Source organism: Larus michahellis, chromosome 5 (genome assembly GCF_964199755.1).
Source record: "Larus michahellis chromosome 5, bLarMic1.1, whole genome shotgun sequence".
Taxonomy (NCBI): Eukaryota; Metazoa; Chordata; class Aves; order Charadriiformes; family Laridae; genus Larus; species Larus michahellis.
Window position 1 is genome coordinate 43255012 of NC_133900.1, and position 23324 is coordinate 43278335.

The following is a 23324-nucleotide window of genomic DNA, read 5'->3' on the forward strand; positions in this document are numbered from 1 at the left end:
AGCTGCCTAGATGTTAACAGCCACTCCATTAGTATCTGTATAAAATTGAGGGATCCAGTCAGGTTCACTGTTGCTCTCCCAATCAATTAAACACTACCAGAAGTTGCCTGGTTTCTCTGTCAATTTTGCAAGCCATCATCTGTTTTACTTCCTGGCATTTCCCCCATTTGCAAGTGATTTAAATCCTCCTATGATGTAAATAATACACAGGATATTAATTATACTTTAAAGAGCATTTTTATTACTATTTTTTTCTTTTTGTTTATAACATTGAGAAAGGAAACCTTTCCCTGAGAGAATTTTAATTATCATGTTCTCAGATGTCTGCTATATTATTTGTTGTCTGGTGAAATAAAAAAAATTCTCCTGTTATTACCACAAAAAGCAAAATTGCCTGTCACAATTCTTACTAGTTTTTCAGCATAGAAGAGTGTAATTTATTGGCCCTGCAGTAACAAAGTTTTCTACACTTCAGAAGAATTATTGTAGAGATGGTAAGGCATAAAGGTGTAATTTAGAGATCCAAAAATAGGCTTCAATTCTTATTCAACTAAAGGTGAAATGGAAAAATAATATATTTGAAAAAAAAAAAGATAGACTATTCTGTTGTCTTTTACCACTAAAGCATTTGCATTCTCCCTGTGCATTTTTAAGTGATGCAGCAAGAGCTGTGATGATTGCACAAGGAATTACAGACAACATAATGCTTGAAGTACCATTACGGAACTGCATAGCCAATACAGTATTAAAGCATGGAGAACCTTCCAGCGCTATAATAACTATTTCAATGGAATAAACGTGAAAGTCATACAGCTGCAAAGGTCCTACAGAGACCACAGCACTACAGAGTGAAACAGAAAGGGAACTGGAGTAGGCTCCACACTACTCCCCATTAATATGTAAGCAGGAAGCTAGGTCTGAGGCTAAGTAACTAAAATCAAGAGCAGAATTCTCTTTTACCAATCTGCTACACCAAAAGGCATCCATTATAATGTAATTTTATTTCCTGAATAATACAGAAGGTTACTAAATACAGAGGCGTGACACCTGACTCAGGCAGACCTCCAGACACTAACAGGTAGAGCCGATACAGTCTCTACGACAAACAAGCACTAAAATTCCTTCAACTTCAGATGCAAGCACCTCATTCTTCAGCAGATTAGACCCTGACTTTCAGATTGGACATCCAGAAAAGACGAGAAATACACAGTGAAAAAACACCTGCAAATACTCTGACCAGCATTAAACACAACCTACATGGGCAGAAAAGGATATAAGCCATATCTCCAGAGTAACATTTAGCTGCCTGACGACAGAAAACACTTCTCCCCTAGTAATCCCTGCCTCATTCACCATGCACAATAAAATGAGGCTAGAGCTCTACTGATAAAAATGTCATACAGCTCTGATTTATCCCCTGTACATCAGAATTTTGTGCAAGGGTTCTATGGAGAGGGGCGCGAAAGGATGGAAAAAAAGTATTACATGCAGTTGTAATACATACTCACGTACACCCAAGAAACCTGCAGAGCAATTGCAGTCTGCTGTAATAGCCAAAGTAAGTAACAGTGCCGAGGCATTACCGCCCGTGTGATCAAGCATTCAAATCAACTAACATTTCACCTACACCACCATCAGACCAGCACCTCGGATTGGACTCCTGGCTTCAGCTGGGCACACCTGCCAGCCCGTCTTCCTTCACCCTCTCAAACTGCACGGGTGGTGTTGAGCTGATGTTCTTCTTAACTAGCTCCTCATCATCTCCTCTCTTCGGTATCTTCATCTGAATCGCATCCTGCCAGGTCAATTCTTGTTTTATTTTTTAGTGCGTCACACCTTTCTAGCCAAGACTCTGAATATCACTTCCCCTTCCTACAGTTTCACTCCTCGGGTTTCAAGCACTCATCTCTCTGGATTTGTTCTCTTCCCTGTTGTTTTCCCCTCCTACTTTTGCAGGACCCTTCCTTCTAAGCAGCTTTCTCTTCCAGAGCTCCAGGGCAGCATGTGTCAGTTGGGCTGCTCACACCCTGGTCTCCCACAGCCCAAACAACTCAACAGTTGTGATTTCAGAGGAATCCTGCTCTGGCCCAACCATTAAATTTTAAGAGAGGTTTTAGCCAATAAAGTCTAAGTCTTCCCAGCACGAGAACAGGTGTTTTCAACGTCTACCATTTTCCCCAAGCAAATAAATCTTCTGAGGAAGGGGAGAAATGCATTCCTTGCACAAGAATCAATCTGTTTTGTTTCAAGGCCCTGCCCTGAAGCATCAGTGCGTGTAAGTTTCCAACAGCATTTGACAGTTACCTTTTTCCCCCAGCCCAGCTCTCTAACCTTGCCAAAACCTTCAAAAATTTCTGCTTGAAAGACTAGCAGACATCACACAGGGAGTTTAAAACCCAGCAAAAGGCATAAGTAGCAGTGACCAGTGCCTTACATCAGGGAAACATAACTTTAAATAGGTGATATGGGTGAGAGAAGAGTATTCATCATTTATCACACCACCTTCTTCAACTATCATTTCAACTATCTATTTCAGAACTTTTACCCAAGAAAACTCCTTTCTAGGCTTTCATAGCAATTTTAAATTTCCACCTGTCGAAATTTCCATTGCCTGTCTGCGGAAAGTTCTGTTCTCTCTAAATTATTTTTATTTTGGTTTGGTGGTTGAAACTGGTTGCTTCTGTTTGAAAAACCTAACTCCACCATCATGGAGAGAACGAGCTGCATCTGCTGTCAAATATACTTTCACAATATTGATGCATTCAATTTTTGGGAATTTTATTTTAGGAAAATACGGCAGAAAAGAGTTCCCTTGTGCCATGAATTTAGTTCTTTGCTCTGGCAGGCATCTCATCATCATTATGAGAACTTTTTCATCAATTTCTTAGACTCTGCTTTAATGCAGTAAGATATGGTTTGATATACACTACCTTCAATTGGGGGGGCTATTCTATTGATTAGAAATCCTATTCTAATTTCTAGAGAAAATTTATACACAGCCAATTGCTCTCATACCAGCTTTGTCTTACTCTAAGTAATTCTTTCCTTGTGATTATCCCCACACCTTTACAGACTACTCACATACTCTCTCAAATTTCATCTTGCCAAAGAAGTCAAGCTCACAACTAATGACACAATACATGTCAAAAAAGGCTGACTTAAAATCAAAATTGATCTTATTTACACTGTCGCTATACAAACTGTGATACAAGTACAGCTGAGGCAAAGGGGCCTTTGATCTGTCACACTTCCTTAGCACCAGTCTCTTTGGTAAATTCCTAATACCTTTTTCTAATTTTCTTTTGCCATTATGCACAGAACTATCCTTTCCTCCAAAAGCAGTTTAAGAACTTGAATAACACTGACGTCAAAACCCTAATCCTGCAGTTGCCTGGATTAATTTTTCCCCCTTTCTTAAAAAAAAAAAAAAGTACACTGCCCTGTTAATGCCTAATTAGCTATCAGCTCCACTTTCCAGTGGATCTGCACTCGGATTCCACCTTAATTTCCATTTCCATACTTCTATACTTTTTCCTGTAGCTGCCTGGAAATCACTTGATGTAAAACGTGGTGCACAATTCTGTTTTTAGACGAACTGACTTTTAATGTTTCCCCATCCCCACTCTTGGAAACATATCTGATTAACTTTGTGCTACTTACTCCCATGCCCTTTGCCGGGTCTAACTCAGCTTGACAGTTTCTCTCTGCAGGCTCCTGCCTCCAGTCCTAAGGCACTGAAAAATCTAGTTGCGATGATGAACACGATCATTCTTCCATGAATTCAAGTGTATCTTAACGACAGCTTTGCAGAACATGCATACGTTTAACCATGGCTTTAAAAAAAAGTAATTATAATGGTAACAGTCTTTACATGCAGCCTAAATTCTTAAAGATACATAAACAAATGTTGGTGGCAATTCTGGAAAAAAATTTAACTCCATCCCATTAGCTACAACATTGCCAATCACAAGCACCCCCTCAATTTTTGTCTTGTAACTATTACTGTTACCTGGATTCCTCACAGATGCGTAAGTAGTGTCATAACCTGTATCGTTGCTTACTGCTATTGACTAGACCTTTAACTGAAGAATAATCCCTTTCAAGTTTTAAAATAAAAATCTAACTTGACTAGACCCTACAGGTTATACAACACATTTTGTATTCCACAGCATAAAGCCAAACAAGGAGACAGCAAGCACATGCCCTAAAACAATTTTTTTTTTTCATTCCTACATATTATTTAACAAAATATCTTTATCACAAGTTTACTCTGTAAAATTCCCATAGAAAATTAGGATGGTTGTGTATTGTTAGATTATAAAAGCTTACCTGCACCCCAAAAAAGGGGCACAGAGAGACAGTGGCAGGGAGGGGAGCCCAAATAATACCCTGCCCAGCTCATCAAAGGCCCATCATGGGAGCAATCAGAGGCCCATCTCCACAAGCCATGAGGACTACAGGGATGCAGAATGGCAGGCAGGAAGACAAATTAGGGACTTGGAGGAACTGAGGCCCCATCCAGACTCCTCCTAGGGCTGTCCCAGGAGAGCCTCAGCCCCAGTGTCCAGGTGTGAAACCCATCACGATGAGTCAACATCAGAGCAGCTCTTGGACACAGAAGGGGCACCGCCCAGGGCTGTGGGACATGTTATAGAACGCAAGGGAAGGGCACTTGGGGATTGCACAGGATTTACTGGGGGACTCTTTACAGGAGGAACCAAAGGGAGAGAAGGCAAGGAAAGGGATGGATTTACATGATTTGTGGAGTAACAAGTGTAAGAAAACAGATGAGTAAGTGGATAAAGAGGGCCGGTTACGTGTGAATAGTTTGGTTGGTGTGCTGGTTGGTTCACTTGCCTGGCCGTGCCCGGCACCTGATCAGCGCAGTCCGTCCTATCACCCTATTAAATCATTTCTAACTCCTCCCCTGGGTGGGGGCTCTACACATTATGCATGTGTGCTCGGGGGCCCAAGTGCAGCGACTGGGGTGGGACAGCCCACGCACCTGGCTGCCAGCCTCCGGAGAGACCAGGGCGAGTGGGCTTAAGTGCCAGCCTGGGGTGGGTCATGGGGACACACGTGCCCGTGGTGGAGCACCTGGAGCAGGTGCAGGCATATGTACTGGGAACACACGTTCAACCTTCCTGCTGGTTGGGGCCCAGGCACGGAGCTGTGGCAGCCTCCCCCATCTCGGGCTGCCGGATCAGGCCAAAAATTTTCCCCTGGCACATGGGAACAAAAGGCTTTTGAAAAGTTAAACACAGCACACACTTAAAACAAGATTTTCTTCTCTCATTCCACATACAGTGATCATCATCTTTCATTCCATATCTCAATTGTGTCCCTTTTCCACTATTTTTCCACTCAGATCATTTCACCCACTTCATATCAATCTCCTCTTATCATAGATATTTCCTCCCCTCCTTTTCACTTCCACCCTACCCCTACCTCAGATTTTACAGGTTCGTTTTCCTTTAGTTTGCTTAGGCCTTTCTCCATTTTCTATAACCTTACCTTCGTCTTCCTCTCCCTGAAATTCTTTTTATCGTTTCCTCTTTGAATTCACCAACCACCCTTTCAGTAGGGATAAAAACTGCCCCTTACACATTCTGTCATTCCTCTTCAGCTTTCTTCCTGCTTGCCAAAATTCATTCTTTGTAACATTGCCTTTCACTCTCTTTCAAAGAGAAACACATGCAATTCAGGCGCTCTTCTTCTTACTTAAATAAAACATGGCTATTTTCAAACACTTACTGACTGAACAGGGTTTGTAATAAAGTTTTTTCACAGAAGGACAGAATAAAATCAGTAGACTATTACTACGAATGCAGTTCAAAGGACTCAAAAAATTCAGGAAACAATTTCTCACAAAGCGCAGAGACTGCTCATGTAACAAACCCACCAAGAAAACGGTTTAGCTACTTCTTTTCCCCTCCTCCGCTGTGTGCGGCTGCAGAAGAGGGACCATTTCCACCTACTCCTCTTGACAGAATTTGCTTTCTCAGGCTTTGCTCTACCTTAAGTCTCTCACCTTACCAACTTCAGCATATCCATACACGATTACAAAGCTGAATTCAGTTCTTCATTCTAGCAAGAATTTATCAAAGAGCTTTTATCTTTTTGAAGCATTTTGCCTCTATTGGACAGACAGTCCCTTTCTCTGAGCTCCACTGAATACTGCACCCCACCGGCTGTGAAGACCAGCATTTAAGAGGCATATGGAGATGAAATTAGTTTGGCCTTTTTGCAGGTATGCCATCTTCCATCCAATACCTCGCACTGTCTGTTAGGACTTCTACTAACCTAAGGCATTGATTTTACTGTTCGATTTCAAGAAATGTACTTATACAAACCAGGAAGATGCATCTTAAACATAACTCTATAGGACTGAAAACATTTATCAGCATCTGTCTTGACAAAAACTCATATCCATCAGCTGACTCTCTCAATGCCTGTTTTACCCACATGTAGAGCTAGTACATACACAGACAATTTGATACTGTTATTACATAGAGAAATTTTCACTACTCCCCAGAAAGAGAACTCGGTCACATTAGCTGACCTGTGTTTGGCGGCACTCGGCAGAAGGACTTTAAACAGACGAGACCACACCACTGTGAGGAGACAGCAGACATCTTTTGAAGGGGGCTGGCACTCAGGAGTTTGGTTTAGGTTTCTCTCCAAAGCAGCAGCACAGACTCTCTGACCCTGAAGCAGCAGCAGCAATGAGGTAAAGTAGCATATTGTCCACCACAGGCCAGGATGAGAATGTGCCTGCATTCACAGGTTACATGGCAAGGCCTGCTCACGCAGCCTGATGCCAGTTTCACGTGTTGGAAGTGTTGAAGCACAAGACCCTCCCTTGGGAACCATAATCATCCCTTTCCTACGAGGGCCAAAGATCAGGAAAGCATGATTAGATTTAGTCCTGTTACACACTATTTTGTGCTAGCATGTGGGACACTCACTCCACAGCCTATTTCTGAGCAAGGTTTTTTCCTCACTCACATTCCACATTCAGCCAACAGCCCTGATAACCAGAGAGCTGGAGCTGGCCTCACATTCTTCTGCTATGCAGTTGAGTTCCAGCCGATGATTTCCAGCAATACACCAGGATTAATGCTGCAGTCCAAGTTATCCTCCCAGCCTCCTTTCATCACACTTACCAAGTCCAACAATGTCTTACAGTGGGCTTGGGCTTCCCCTTAAAACTCTGACCATGTAACACACGCGCACACTCGTCCTGTGAGAAGACAGCTCCAAAAGTTCACTTCTCCATTGGCTAGAAATCTTATCCTAGTCCTTATTTTATTACTACTTGATCTCATGCCAAAATTTTGTCCCTTAGGTTAGGTATGTACCTAGAATGGCTCATGTTACATCAATTTTACATCTGAATCAATGTATTAATATTTTTTTTCCTCTTTAAACCTTTTCTCCATGCTAAAGAAATCCTTTTCTTCCATAACATCACTGGTATTTCAAAAAATCCATCTGGAAAAGATTTCAGAGAAGAATACCTTGGGGAAGGCAGGGAGGGAGGGGGTGGGGGGAAGAACCCAACCTCCCATGAGATCTGCAGTCATCAAGCCATCGTAACGTAAACCGCACTCCATGGAGGTCAAGGAAGCTGCTCCCATGACTGCAAAGATGGCCTGGCTTTCCCTCACGGTGCTTTTGTTTGGAATCTCTTCTCCTCTCCTGTAGAGAGCTGAAGGGCAGAAACTGGAAAACTGGGATAGTACTCTATTGCCCTCAAACACATTTTCACTCATTGACCCAACACGACCAAAACAATTATGACGTGCACAGAAGCTGTCCCTTACATATCCTCACTGGGAGCCCTAACCACACGATACCACAATGATTACAACTCCACAAGTTCCTGCAGAACCGTGGTGCCACTTCCCTTCCCCAGTTTGTCCCCTCTACAGCTGGTAACGCAACATGAAGTAAAAAAACAGAGCACAACACAAGGGAGTAACTAATCGCAATGCTTTTACAGACATCAAAAAAAGACAGAGAAACTGTTCCTTTGAGGAAAATGGAAAGCCTTACAGGAAATCAGTCAGTGACCACTACCTTATTTAAAGAACTTAATTTTGCAATGGAGATAAATAGACAAGGAGGAGTGTTGTTCTGGATCACAAATGAAACAAGCTTCTGGTTTTTAGATTCTCGAACTGACTCACTGAACAGATTAGGTATACTTAAGCTGTTCAGTATTCTGAAGTACTCTGCACCCCACATTTTCCACCACGTCCCACATAGCCCAATATTGTAATACAGTCAAATACTATATAACCTTTTTTCATAAATCATGTTTGACATCTAATTTTGTCTACCTAGAAGTCCATTTGAAGGTACACATAGTCCGAACTTGGATTTTAGTTGCTGGTGGGCAATCATAGAAACATTCCCAATACATACTACCCTCCTTGATCTGCCAGACTAAAGTTATATATTTTATTCCACTGAAGTCTGAGGGTTTGCACTACCAGTTTTTCCCTATAAAGCATGATCACATTCCTATAAATGAAAGAAAGTTAACTTAATATCATACAGTTTGGCTTTGCAAAATTGCACTCAATTCTGCCTAATATGAAGTTTTAATGATTGTTTCACATTTTATAAAAATACCAAGCTATTACTTGCCTTTTAAAGGAATAAAAATAAGGGATTTAAGTTTTATAAACTAAAACTGCCAAAAGTTAGAGAATTTTCGAGCTACCATTGACTGCCTATGACTAATCTACAGTAAAACCACATTTCCTTCACCGCCACACCTTATGTTATCAAGAAAAGTTTACATACCACTAAACCACCCTTTCTTTTTTATCCTAAAATTTCCAGTAACAGCTGCATCTAGCTCCATTTTCTTTGCTCTCCTTTATTGGTTTGTTTGGTTTTGTTTGGGTTTTTTTTTGGGTTTTTTGGTTTTTTGTTTTTTTTTATAGAGGATGGGCAGGTGCACATTCACAGAACATTTTTGCAGATTCAGAAAGAACCGCTGCCTCTAACCGCCTGCTCAGCACTGCCTGTGAGGACAGACGGACAGAGAGAGAGAGCAAGCACGTAACACTGGCAGCTACCTCACTCCAAAGCACTAAGAGCTCAGCCAAGCCCGTTCAGGGTGGCAGCTAACGAGCTGAGGGTTCCTGTTGTGCTGCACCTCCCAGGGCAGCCACGCTCACGTGTCATAGGGACAGACAGACAGAGATGGGTCAATTCCGGAGACATTCTTGCAAAGAAATCTGGCAACAGACAAGCAAAGGTATTTGGGACAAAATTCCGGCGGGATTATAACTCTTCCTACACACAAGCTACCAGAAATGCTTTTGACGCCTTGGATGCCACGCTTCTTGTGCAAAAACACTCATTTTGTAAGATTATAGAAGAGCTATAAATATAGTATCATCTTCACTGTAAAATCAGAAACTGTTTTTCAATAGTCATCTAGGCTGAAATTAACTTTATACCCTTCTGCAGCTCACCGCTGCCAACACCTCTCACAATACAGGACAAGACAGACCCTGTACACCTGTCCTACAACCAACAGGACAGCACTGCCGCGCTGCAATTGCCCGAAGCACCTGTAATTCCTTTGCATCCCACAAACTATTCCATAGAAGGAACTACATGAGACAAGTAGCACTGAAATACCCTAGAGAGCTGTGAAACAACACAGAATAACGCAATAACATCAAACTCCCTACTACTTCCAAATCATGGAACTCTGATTAAAGAGATTTAAGTTTCAGCATATGTCTGGTTGTCAAACAAGATAGCTATACAAAACAAGGTAAAGTTATTTTACTATTTAATATTGGTTTGACTTTTTGAATCATACAGCCTACTTTTTAAATAGGTGTTTATTCCTCTTTCTTGAAGAAACTGATAAAAATTGTTGCAATATCACACGCCTGTCTGGAAGAAAAACTCCTTTTCAATTACCAATGATTTGGAAAAATACCATCCAGTGGAAGAGATGTCCTTTTTTTTGGCCTGTGATCACTCTGTTCACTTTAAAGGAATGCACCTCATTAACCCTGATAATTAACAGGGTTATTCTCATCACATAAAAGGCTTAAGTTCCTCTATTAAGTCATTATTTGAATTTGCACTGCTGTTAAGATGACGAGCCTATTCTGGATTTAATTTCACGTAACAAGATGTTTCTCTTTAAAGATCCTTTTTTTTGGTGGATCTACTGGACTAAGGAATGGATAATATGAATACAGGAACCAAACAAAACTCAAGTTGAAAACTTCGAAGGGGTCAGGCAGCAATGCAAAAAGGCCGCAGAATTAGAAAACAGGCATCTGACAGCAGCATGGCTGTGGCAGCAGAAGCCAGCAATAACTGGAAAAACGAGGAAAGGACAAAAATTACAAGGAAATAGACACATCTTGAGAAAAGACTGCCAGCAGATGTATCAACTCCTAGCTGGACCATTCCAGTAAGATGCCACAGGCTACAGAGAAACTTCCAGTTTCCGCACTCTTCACCCTGGAGGAGCAGTGGGGCACATTTGGGTAATTTTGTTCCTAGATCACATGTAAGGATTCTCAGGACTGTCTAGCTAATAAAATCTTCTAAAAATCTAATAAATGCTTTAGTGTTTGCACATAGTTTTTCCTAGTGCATGGACCTGCTTCTTCCACGAAAGAAAGGCCAGTTGTCAAAAGCCAGACAATTATTCTGAGGATATTAAAAACACTTAATTGCAGCAGTCACATATAGAAATCCCACGTCAAATATAAAAACCAAGGTGACAGTTTATCTCATTATCCATCCTGACATCATATTAGCTGATGTGAGCTGTAGTTAACAAACATATGGAATAATCATAGTACGGAAAAATTAGTCAATTTACTTAAGAGATTTAATTATAAAGGTTTCATTGGCAGCATACCTGACACCAAAGCATTTGAGTGCCTTGAATGTGAATAGCTACAGATGTCAAATTAACACCCAAGGTTTTGCAAAGAAGTTTCTTTTGCACAGAATTCAGTCACTATTAAAATAATACTAATTTTTAAAAAAAAATCCTTTAAATGTTTGAACAGACAAGAGAACTTTCTGTCATGACATGAGGATTACCACAGCTCTGACTGGGTCGAACATTGAAATAAATCAAGTTGACAGAGTTAAGGTCAGCTGTCCGTCCTATATGGGACAGTTTCAAGCACACTCAAGTTTGACCCATCCGTGCACTTTAAAAGGGTGTCATTCATTTAGTATGCATTTTCCAGAAAACCTCATTTTGGGGATTTTAAAGCACCCATTGCTAAATCTTGTCGCAAGTGCTTAGTAGTGTGAGAAAAACATTAAACTCTTCCCATGAAGAGTGCCAAGAGCGCTGTGAAATATTCAGAATAAACCCACTATGCAAGTTGAATCATCATAACAACTCCCTCGGGAATTATCAATTTGAAAATCTCTCAAACACCTAAAAAGGGTAAGAAAGTTGTTAAAAATATAGCAGGGTACTCATGAATGAGCCATACACTGAATTTTCTTTTTCAAGTCTAAAGCAAGTAACCGTTCTTCAGCAGAATGAAGACAGAAGTATGCACAGGAGATTAATAGAGAAGGTAATGGAGGACAATATTTAATCATCATGACAGCTTTATGTAAGTTTGGCCAGGAATATTAGACACTGGCAGAGTTTCTAGTATTATTAGGAAGTGGCATCATTGTATGTCCAAACACACCCTTGTACGTGGTTTGAACACTGGGAAATGCACCTGAATGCTCACAGATTATCCAGTGCTACCTTTGTTAGTTAACACATCCCAATTTTCCTTTTCAAATTGCGATTTTCCAGTTGAAACCAATGCCCTGCAAACAGCAAACCTGTAAGTTTCATCACCATTAATTAGTTTCCTTCCTCACTCTAATACAAGATGCACGCAACACGCATCTTCTCACCCCCCACACCCAGCAGGCTCAGGGACAGAACCCCAAACAGAAGGGTTTGTTTTCCAACATGCAGTTCAAACTGCTTAAAATTACTCTTCCTTTCTTTTCTTTTTTTAAACAAACATTGAAAATAACCAGAGTGGCTTTGGCATTACTTTAATCAGTTTAAACTTGAAGACAGGAACTCTAATTAAAATCTGGAACTCTAGCCGTAAGAAACAGCTAATTAGTTCTCAACTTTTTAATGAAGTACTGTGGCAGCGTCCATATTAGCCGTTCAGTATTAAAAAGGAAATGTTCTGCAAGATAAGCTCATTCTCTCAGGCGGTACATTAGTTTGTACGTTTCCTTCAATCCGTGCCACGGTCATAGGGATTTAAGAAAACACACTACAATAACTATCAGATCTGCAGATCTCCACACACAGTCAGATAAATCGAACTGTGCAGCATTTCAAACAGAGAAGGAGAAATACAGGGCAGTTCATTACCTTTCTGTTCGGCAATAAGGACAAATTAAATTGCACTGAAGCACAGGGTTGTGTTCCCCTCCTTTCGAGTCATTCGTGACCACAACTTGCAAATACAAGAGGAAGACGGGGAAGAAGCGAGAGAAGGCATTTTACACTTATGCTCCCCAGAAGTCCGTGCAAAATACACGGGATAGAGGAAAAGTGAGGAGAACTGCCAGATTAAGAGGAACGTTGGCTAGATAGTCCCAGCGAGACGCGCTGAAGCGGTGGACGCCTCAACACCTTCGTTCACATTTCCACAGCTTTTACTGTCTCATTTTATAAGGGCTGGTACTTCTATCCCCCTTCCCACACACAGAGCATCATCAAAAACAAAAAAATAAAAATAAAAACCGCTGAAAAATTTGTTACAAACAAAGGACAAGTAAGTTCGCCCACATTCCCAAGCCAGGTTTTCCTAACCCTGCTTTCCTCTTGTTACCAAGTCGCTACGTGCCGCGCTTACTCAGAAAAGCCTTAAGATTAAAGCTGCGTTTATCCCGGTGTTAAGCTTGAAGAGAACGTGAAATTGTCCCTCGCAGGGTGGGAGGTGCGCCGGGGGGGAGGGCGCTGCCCGAGCCGCGATGCCCGCGGCAGCCCCCGCTCCCCGGCGGCTCCGCGGCTCGGATGGGGACCGGGAGGCCGGGGCGGGCGCTCGGCGGCAGCTCCCTCCCGGGGTCCGTCCCCGACTTGGGGCAAGGGGGTGGCAGAGCAAAAGAAACTCCGGTAGAGGATTTCTCCTAGCAGCGCGGAGGCTGGAGGCGGAGGGACCGGGGGCAGCCACGGCCGCTGCTCCCGACCGGCCACCGACAAAGTGCCGGCCCGAGGGAACGGTGAACCGAGAAGCTGCCGGGAAACCTCGCTGTCTGCCGGCACCCGCAAACAGCAACCCGCGTGGGTGCCCTGATGCGCTTCTCCCAAAAAAAAAAACCAACCAAAAACAACAACAAAAAACCCCAAAACACAAACCAAGCAAATAAAACAAAACACGCACAAAAAAAAACCTAGGAAAAAAAAAAAAAAGGGAAAAAACCCCAACCCACCCCAAAAAAAAGGGCAGCACCCGGGACCCAGCAGCTGCCCCGCCGTCGCCACCCCCCCCGCCCACTCACCAGCGGCGGGCCGAGGTGCCTCAGGGAGCCGGGTGCCGGGGCGGCGGGGCAGGCTGCCCGCCGGGCTGCGCCCTCCGCCCCATCCCGCCGCCCGAGCCGCCGCCAGCCCGCCACCGCCCCGCAGCCCCGCCCCGGCTCCAACACGCCCCCGCCCACCGCCGCCCCATGATGTCATCGCCACGCCCCCGAGCCACGCCCCTTCTCGCGTGTCGGGGGAAGGGGGGGGCGCTGCCCGTTCGCATGGTAACAGCATCGGGGGGGGACACAGGCTGGTGGTCCCAGAGTTTCACACTGGGGGATTCGCCCCCCCCGACCCTCTTCTTCCTTCCCCTCACCCGGTTTCTGCTTTTCCTGTGAAATATCCTTTAAAATCGGTTTGTTGGAAGCGTAGAGATCCTGCGTGGAAGCCCTGGGCGAGGGCTTATCGGCGGGTTTACTTCTCTTTGCATTAAGAACGGGAGCGGTCGCCTGGATTCTCCCTTCCCCTCAGAGAGCTGTGCAGGAATGGCATCCCTCAGCCACTGGTTCAACACGGAGAAGAACTGGGAGGGGGGACAAGGGGGGAGTGCAGGGGACGGGAGGGGGCACACGACAACACGCAGCTCCAGCTTGGACCCCAGCTTGTGTAATTGTTCTCATGTCATGTTTGAAAAGAAGTCTAAGTTTGAATGGCTTAGCTGGCTTAGCAAACTAATGTCCTGAGGCTGTGTGCTCGGCGAGCAGTCCAGAGTGGGAAAGCCAAAATAAAATGAAAAATTGTAAGAAAGGCAGGTATTGCTTTTGCAGAGGAGAAAAGCCGTTTCCATCAGAGGTGGCATGATAAGGGAATGACTAAGACAAAGAGGCTCCAGCAAAGGCTTGTAGAACATCTCTTATCACACAGACAAAAGGACAAACTGATTCCTCCTGGATTAGCGTCTAGAAGGGTAGTCAAACATTTAACCAGGGCTAATGACATTGAGCAATCTTTTACCAAAAAGGAAAGAAATAAACTAGTCAGATAATCCCTTTAGGTGTAGCATAAAGAGAAGTAAACAGAGGCAGGACATGCGGAAAGAATTTTAGGCGCCTCGAACAGACTGTGAACCCTGGGGTACCTAACCAATGGGAAACAGGGGAGGGAAAAATTCGGCCGGGATTAGGGAATAAAAAGGTGTGTTTCAAGAACTGAAAGTGTGCCTACTTGCTAGGTCATCCGCTCTTGCAAGAACGTGAATAAAAATGTGCTTCACAGAGGATTCTGCCTGAGCCTATTTCATTCGGACCGGAACTTGTTTCTCACAAAATCAACTGTAGACCAAATTTCCAGCAGCACAACACGTTCACTAGTTACATATACTGATAAAGGCTTCATCACCAGAATAAACCATTCCGGACTGATTTCAAGTATGCCTCTACGGTCTTAGGGGACAGAAAGAGCAGAAAGAGGACATACAGACTCTTTTCTCTTTTCTTTTCTTTTCTTTTCTTTTCTTTTCTTTTCTTTTCTTTTCTTTTCTTTTCTTTTCTTTTCTTTTCTTTTCTTTTCTTTTCTTTTCTTTTCTTTTCTTTTCTTTTCTTTTCTTTTCTTTTCTTTTCTTTTCTTTTCTTAATAACTGTGCTCGATTGACAGGTCTAGAAATTAAAGAAAACAATGGTCTGAGCTGCAGCGTGGAAGGAGTGGTAGCACAAGCCTCAGGCTTCTTCAAAGTCCACTGAGAAGATGGAGAACTCTCAAATCCTGTTGCCATAAGGGCAAGTGTCTAAACAAGCGGCACCTCCATCATGATGAAAACATTAAGCCTGTATATTATGGAGCTCACTCAAGTACAATAAACTATTATTTCTCACATTTTTCTGAGCCCTGGGACCTGATCTGAAGATCAAAACATGAGAGGTTTTCTAAAGTCGTATCTGCTTGTTATATATTTCTTCTCCTTTTCTGAGGAACAGTAAAAATGAAATAAAGCTGTTCAAAATTCTCCTCTCACCTTCTGGCACTGGTTTAAAAATTCTTTTAATTCTCAGCTATACGCGGGTACATTTTCACTCGTACTTGCATTTTTTATCTTACCTTATTTATCTTTTTGTCTTATTGGAGATTTCATCTAAGCAGGTTTGTAACAGCAATTTTTATACCCTGAAAATAAAATTGAAAATGGAGCTACATCAGCCTCAATTATTGCTGCTCTGCTTCACCATTTTAACACACTTGCATGGCTACTCACCGCACCAAAATACATCCCTTTCTCCCTTCCAAAGAAAGTGTTTGGGTGTTAAATCGTTTCCTGTTATCTGCAGAACAATTTTTAAAAAACTGCATCAGTAAGAACATACATGCAGAAATGAGGACTCTCCTTCCAAAAAAATCTCCCTCCCACCTGGGGTCCTGGAGCCCGTGGCAGAGGCAGTAGTATGCAACTTTAGCTCATTGCTTTGGATAAGTGGGCTAATCGTGGAGGTCTAGTAAAGGCTACTCAGCTCACGAATTCAGTGCAGTTTCATTTCAGTAAGACACTTCAATGATTGCATTAAGTGGAACACAAAAATTTAAAAGACCAAAAATACCTCAAACCCACACAGACGACTGATACTAAGTGAGTAATGAGGCAGCTATCGACATAAAACAAGGGACAAGGTGACATTGGAACAGTAATGTTTAACTGGAAAAAGATGTATACTAGACAGAAGATGCATACTAGGCAATTGATTCAGAGAAGTTCATGTAAAAAGATGAGCTCGGTTCGCCATCGCAGAGCGATTCCCTCACAGTGAATTCCTCAGCAGAGCAGAGCATCAGTCTGCCAGTGGAAAGGGCGTATTTAGATTGCTACTACTGAATCACTTAACACTGGTGGAAGTACTGGTTTAAGGAGAGCTGCAGCTTTCTCTAGGAAACTTTTTTAGATTCCTTCATACCTTGAGCAAGTGAACAACTCTGTAACTACAGCTCCTCTGATTCCATATGACTAAGATGACCAAGAACCACACGACAGAGCAATTTATTATGACCAAACGTGTGTCTGAGTTCATTGCTTACTCTACCTGAACTTTTTTCTTTGGACATCAAGATTCAGTCTTCTTGCAAACCAGTAAATTTGGACTTTTAAACAGATATTAACATTGAGAAAGAGTTTGTGCTGAAGAAAGTCCTGAGCAGCAACTTTATGGGTTCAGAACCACCACGTTTACATGCAGGGCTAAACTTTTCTGAGTTAATCCTTCCAAGTATCAAAAATGAATATTGTATTTACAAACCTTTCATAAACTTATGTGTTATAGAGCAACAAACTTGTAGAGCTACATGTCACAAAATATTATGTCAAACTCTATGTTTAAAAAAACAAACAAACAAACAAACAAAACCCCCCCACATTTAACATGGAGGACATGGCAAGCAAAAGAGAGGGAAGAATCATGCTATATATATTATTTAAACCAAAACTACAATTAAAGGGGATTAAGGCAGGAAATGTTACAATGAGTACTTAATGATATTTTTTGCAATGAGATTCAAATCTCGTCTGTCATAAGAGTACGACATTAGCTTTCCCAAAGCTATTTGGGAATAGATTTGTGTCAGGTTCTGCAGGCCTGGTCCATGAAACAAAAGACAGCAACAACACCACCCTGTTATTAAAAAATAAGAAATTTCGTGGTCAAGCCTTTGCTACGCCCTCAGGATGTAGTTACACTGCCAGTTCAAGCCTAGGTAAGATGTTCCCACCAAGAAAGCGACTCCTCCTTTCTTTCAGGCATTCCCAAGCCTCCCAGTAATCAGCATTAATGAATACATGGCTGATGCAGTGAGCAAGATCGGTTTACTTATCAGGCTGCCAACAAATCTGGAAGTTTTAGAAAATTATGTATACCCTCTTCTCCAGCTGTCACCAATCACTAGTGCTTGCACAAGCATAGCAGGAGCTCAGCACATGGGTCTGGGGGAGAGAAAATGGAAGGAAAGCCTCAAGCAGAAATGTGGTCACACTAACTCAAGCCAGCTGCCAAACATGCAAGAATGGAAGTGGTTATCCCAGAGGCAAAGATTTACGATGCTCTTGAATGCAATAACTTCCTTTTTTTCTTGTTTCAATAAGTTGAAAACAGCTTTCTTGGTAACCAAGTCTGCTTTGCAGTAGAACAGCTCAAAACAGGAAGGACTACGTTAGTGCCTCCTCAGAGCTGATCACAACCTGGTAGTTAGGCTGAGAAGATCAGAAGTGCAGCTTTTAATCCCTTCAGGCAGAGAAGGGAATTGAATTGATGTCTCACATTTAGACTGGACAAGTGTGTTAACCACAGAGATAACAGATAAAAAGAGAGGAAAAGTCTTTCTGCAGCTTAGTGAATCTCCAACAATCCTGTAACTCTTTCAACTTCTTCGTTTTGATTACTTTTCTATTTGTGCTTTTTTTTTGTCTTCTATCCATTGTAATGACTTTTGCATTGAGGATTTTCTTCATTTCAAGATAAAATAAAAGATGCTTCATTCATTCATGTTTAAATCATCATTGGACTCTGATTAAAAGCTAACTATGATGAAAAAATGCTAGAAATACATATCCCCAAGACCCAAAAGATGTTTGTTAGAACAAAGAAAAAAACCCAAACCCAGAACCCAGCCACTTGCTCCTGCTTCACTGAAGCGCTTCCCTAGGCTGCTGCTTGTCTTGCTGCTACATCTTTAAAGCTTGAGTTCATATGTATTCAGAAGAAGGAGGAGGTAAAAGAGAAGACAGAAAGGTAGAGCTATTTCACATCACAAAGAATGACTGTAGAGATGCAACAGAGGAAGGACGGAAGTTACTTTCCTTGTTCTTCTCCATCCTCTGAGTAAAAAACTCTACCAAATTAAAACTGACTTCATGTCACGTTGCCTACTATACATTCAGCAACAGAAAAGCATGCTGCCTGTTGCCTGAATGAACCAAGCTAAAAGGGAATATACAATTACCTGGATGAAAATACCAAGGCATAACTCTTGTTTCTCACTTTGACCTTGAATACTCATCATTAGTGAGCCAGTTTTAGTTTGACAAATTATGCAAGTGACATCCTCATCTGTGTGACCACCACCACAGCACTATGCCTGTGATTGATTGATGGATTTCTTCATGATGTTCCTTGGAATAGAGAGATCTTGCCACAAAGTATTTTTAATACAAAGTATCAATTTATCATCCTTTTCATAAGTCAGCCTTCTATATTTTATAACCAATTATACACTTTTGCTATTTCATCCTTACTCTAGCTCCTTCCTTTTCTTTCATCCTAAACCAACATAAAACAGCACTTATGTTGGTGCATGGAATACCGGTACAGTGGGCTGTTAAAAGCATCTGTTTTTATTAACTTTGCATAACCCAGACATTTGTTTTTCCTCATTCTATAAACGTCTGCTGAGAGCCTAAGGGCCAAACTGCAAAAGTGTTGATTTGTTATAAAATATAGCACTTCACACTGAGGACTAGAGGATATAAGGTTTTAAAGAAATATTTGCCGTGTGCTGCAATGCAAGTTCTGTTCTGAAGAGGAGCGGGTCACCTTCGTTATGCTAATACCAAATCTGTGCCATGTGTAGTTCTACAGGTGGAAGTATTGGCATCCTGCGGCATCCTTATTAACAATTTGAAGAGCATTTCAATAAAAAGGTGTACCGATGTAGTACGAGAATTAATGTAATATCAAAACACAGCACACACAAATCCACATAGGCAAGTATTTTCTAACAGGAAAACTGTTGTGGTAATTTAGAATCACAAGTGGGAAATCTTGCCTTTCCTGCCAGCCGTCCTCTTTAATCCTTGTAGTATCATGCCCACAAACACTGCACTTCAAGTTACCTCTCATATGATTTTAATTCAGGCCTTCATATCTTCATGTTCTATACGTGATGTGAAAATGTTACTCTGGCTCCTGGTAACGAGTGCTTTGAATAGTTATAACTCACATTTAAGAGCCCATGATACCTCCTCACTCCGCCCCCCCGCCCCACCAGCAGTTTTGTTCTCTGCTGTCATAACAGAATTCACGTTACAAATATTACTCCGTGTTTTCTTCTCTGAAATTTTACCACTGGATTGCAAACATAATGGTATTTTGGTAGCCAATATGCCCACTTAAGGTCAACAAATGTATAAAAACTGTGAATATTAAGACCAAAAGGCACAAAAAAGCTGTCTATCACCAGAAACAAATAATAAAATAAAAATAAGAGATTGGGCAAAACAATACTATGAGAGAAAAGTATTTTCATTTAGATACCATTTTGGTACTTCATTATTTTTCATCTTGTGATCTTTTACTCTGTGATACCTACAGTTCCTGGTGTGCATTGCCTTCTCAAAGATCCTAATTCAAACATGGACTAAAAATGAATAGGTTTTACAGAACTGAAAAGAAAGTTTGTTATCATGAGACTACAGAATGGATGTCCCACTCCTGAGAACCACTTATGACCTAATAAATAAGCTAAGTTAGGTATTGCCAAACCCGCTACTAGGTATTTTCATATCTTGGTTCCTTGGTACTAAGATGTGAAAAGATATGTTGTACCGATTTATGCCAACAGGTGTGTTCGTCCTACACATAGTGTTTCGCAGTTTATAGGTAAGAGTCAAATTGTGATTGAGAAAAGTTTCAGTGAACACAGTGGATTGAAAAGTTATTGTCTATTCATTAATACATTATTATTTGTGTATATAGAGAGGTTAACTAGCAGGATTTCTGGACATATAAGACCAAATTAAGTCTGTGATCTGCAGCTTCTCCAGTTGCAAACTGAACTTTTTCTATACAGAGGACAATCCAGGATTTAGAGACTACAGAACAGACATGGACATGCTCATAAACAGTTAGTTTCAATAATGATATTATAATTAAACTATGCACACAGTTTGATTCTTGTAAAGAAATGCTATTTTTCCAAAAAGGGCCAATAGATCTATCCAGGAAGCATTCTGGATCAACAATATTGCCCTTCACAAATGGCAATACGTAGCAATTGGAAAGGAAAAGCCAAAGGAAAAAACAACCTGTTAGAAGAACTTCTTTGGGATTGCAATACTGCATGATTTTCCTTGAGCCTGAAACTTCTGTCCCTATAACAGGAGCGCTAATTCATCTGAAAAGATAAGGAGGTCTACATTTATCTTGGCATCCTATTTTAACATGCTGCACCCTGCCCCCCAAGCACACCATGTACAATACCTACCAAATTTTTCTCTTCTCTTAGTATATTAAAATGCTATTCAACGCACAGAGTCTTGGCATGCTCCGATTATTCCTTGTGCTTCTTCTAAGTGGTGGTTCAGGTACTGGTGATGACAATCTGAATACATTCCATGCGATCCAAGCATTGCTTCGGACACAAAGAAAGTTCTTTACCTCCTATTTTGTGTTATTCTTTGAGCTGTTTCCAAGCTTTGTATGACGTTCCCCTAAGTATCAAAGATGTGGCCTGTTTTACATATTCTCCAGCTGCTTAACAGTAGCCTACCGCAGCAGCTATATTGGTTTCATTCTTAATATTAAAGCAGAGCAAGCATTTTCAGTCACTATAAAAAATGCATTTCACAGCCACATCCTATTCAAAAATTCATCAACAGTAGCTTTTTGCATTGTTGAAACAATAAATTAATGGTGCTACAGGAACCTTCACAGCTCTTTATAGGCTGACATTATGCTGGAGATGCTGAAGACTTGCATATCCAAATTGCATCTGCAATTGCTACATCTACCTTGTTCTCTCAAGTGCTCACATTATCAGGATTAACTCTCTGTTTGGATACTCCAGTTTCCTATTCATTTGGATGTGGAAGGTCAATTCCACTGTGTAAGCCTGGCCACTGAGCTTTATTTGAGTTGGAACTACTGTCCGGTGTACAGATGGGCTACGCACTTCTGGTGTAGTTCACTTGGTTGGTTTCTAGTTTTCACATTTGTACTTGAGCTGAAGATGCATAAATATCCCATGAAGTGGATATTTTAGTTATACTGGCAGTGGGCCGTTCTTATTTCAACTGTTGAATGCTGCTACTGCATTCCCAGTTTGTGATGTTTTTCTTTCCAGGTATTCTCTCCTGCCTTGAATACTATTCATATTTCTATCACTATTCAATAGTATTCAGTATGAATACTACTACTACATCAACTGATTTATCCCTTGTACTGCTTTTCATTATCATACATAACTTGGAATTGCTGGATTCTCATTAGATTTGTTTTCCTTAATTAAAAGGAATCTTTTTGGCAACAGAAACCCTTTCAGTCTTTCTTTTATATGTACCTTGCTGATGACATAACTTACATAACATATTTCTTTATGCCTCGTTCTCCCTTCGTTTTAAGAAAGAGTAATAATTGAAGCTTAACAGCTATTGCCCAGAATTCATATATCTGACTTGCTCACATCTCCAAAGTTGAGAGATATAATAGGATTCACTTTTTGTTCCACATTACTGCAACCGCTTAAATATAATTACTAAGATATTTCATTAACCAGCAATGACTTTGAATACACAAAAACTGTTAACAGAAATTAAGATTGAGGTAGCTCATAATTCTGGGAGTATGTGTGTGAGCATGCATCTGCCCCTGCGTACGAAGTGCATTGTCTTTTTTCCAAGAACAACAAATTGATTAAAAATGGTTGAGGCTCAATGCTTAATTAAAAACGTATAACAGCCATCTTTACCTGCCGGTGAAAATTTAGTCAAGCCTGACAACACAATACTACATAAAAAGGAACTCCCTGCTGGGGAGTTTGCGGGGTACAAAAAAGAAAGGAAAGGTCAGTCAACAGCTCATTTAAATGTGCTCAGATGTGTAGCTTCATTTAGTTCTATCTGTAGTTAGCATTAACGTCTAAAGATCAGTTTTCCTCCCACACTTGACGTGACAAGACTCATCCACTGTTTAGGCAGTGGGAGACAATAATTTTCAAACCACAACAAAACCTATAAAAAAATCTATAATAATAATTTATCTGAAGAGTCAACTTGACACACATTCATTGCTTTGATTGCAGTAGCATCACTCACACAAGTAAATATAGGAAACTACATATGCTCATGCTAAAGAACAAATGCTGTAATCTGGCCCTATAAATCAAAGCAAAAGCCCTAAGTGAGTCAAGCTGGTTATTAAGACAGATGAAATGCATTTTTACTTTTCATCAAATGAACCAACAGAAGAGTTATTTCACAGAGCCCAAGTCTGGCATCTGTGGCCAGAGACAGACATTCATATATCATGCTTTGCTCGTGGGGATAAGCATCTACTAAAATGCATTACCTAGTTAAATACAGGCTAGCTTTTTAACCAATTTTTCTGTAGTTTAGGTTTCACTTCTGACACTCTTAATGTCTCCATACTTGCTATTGTCATGACCTGTGAGTTTTCAGGATTAAGTTAGTGACTGTTTGTTGTCATTTGAATTAGCTTTACACAGTTCCCTGATCCCTTGCATCCTTCCTCCTCCCCATAGTCCTGAAAACAAAGCAAAAGCTTGGAGGGTGTTTGTACCCAGAAGAAACTTTTGCTTCACAAAGTCCCCAAAAGATCTAGCTCATTATTAAGATTTAAGTATGTGATCTGACCAAAAAAAACATATTCCCTTCCTGGTTTCAGGTTTAATTATATGCACACACACATCTCTTCTAGGTAATGTAAATATTACATAATGAGAATTCAGGTTTGAGAAAAAAGCCATCGGAGCGTTCTGTCTCACCCGCAGTTAGCTGCTGCAAATTCATGGTATTTCGATACATAATGACAGTTCTATCAAGGAGGAAGTC

The 23324-nt window shown here is 41.2% G+C and overlaps 1 protein-coding gene across 4 annotated transcripts in view; it reads right to left on the reverse strand.

Annotated features, from left to right (window-relative positions):
* Positions 1–13688, reverse strand: part of MARCHF1 (membrane associated ring-CH-type finger 1) — a 243211-nt gene extending 229523 nt beyond the window's left edge. For all 4 annotated transcript variants that reach the window (XM_074589808.1, XM_074589809.1, XM_074589810.1 and 1 more), the window contains exon 1: positions 13549–13688. The gene's annotated coding sequence lies outside the window, so the exon portion shown is untranslated. The remainder of the gene's footprint in view (positions 1–13548) is intronic.
* Between the last annotated feature and the right edge of the window lie 9636 nt (positions 13689–23324).